The sequence below is a fragment of the Perkinsus marinus genome, assembly GCF_000006405.1.
Source record: "Perkinsus marinus ATCC 50983 genomic scaffold scf_1104296941754, whole genome shotgun sequence".
Classification (NCBI taxonomy): Eukaryota; Perkinsozoa; order Perkinsida; family Perkinsidae; genus Perkinsus; species Perkinsus marinus.
In genome coordinates, this window is record NW_003212384.1 from 1,870 (window position 1) to 2,462 (window position 593).

Genomic DNA, 593 nt, shown 5'->3' on the forward strand with positions numbered 1-593 from the left:
CGGGGGAAGTACGACATTAGGGTCAAGGCGTTGTCGTCCAGACTCATGGAACTTCCATGATGGAAGAAACAAACTTCCTCACTTGCTTGTTATACTGTAGCCACAAGCTCAGACTTGCTGGTGATTTATCCGGAATGTTGAATACTCTATTTGGTTATATCTGATAGCTACGATGGTGTTGTTGAACTTCTCTGTTAGCCGGGACGAATCCCCAAGCCCAACAAGGATGAACTGCTGCTCAGGGTCTCACTCGCGCGATCGGAACATATAAGTCGGTCAAAGCGAACATCCGCTTCTAACATCGAGTGAACCCTACCAAGATGGAATTCGCAACATCATTCTTGCTATTAGCCGCCCGATCGACCTTCCACGCACAAGCCATCTGTGATATATAACTTATCACAGATGGCTCGTGGTCATTACTGATAACCATCAGGTCCTCCTCGTGGGCGGCTCGGGTTTCACCGCTTATGCCAGGCAGCTGGTCGCGGTCGATCTAGTAGCGCTTCTCCCGCTTGTATCCCCAGTTATCACGAGGTGATCCAGGTAGTTTCTCACTAATGCTTATGATCACAGGTTGGTGCATTGAATCA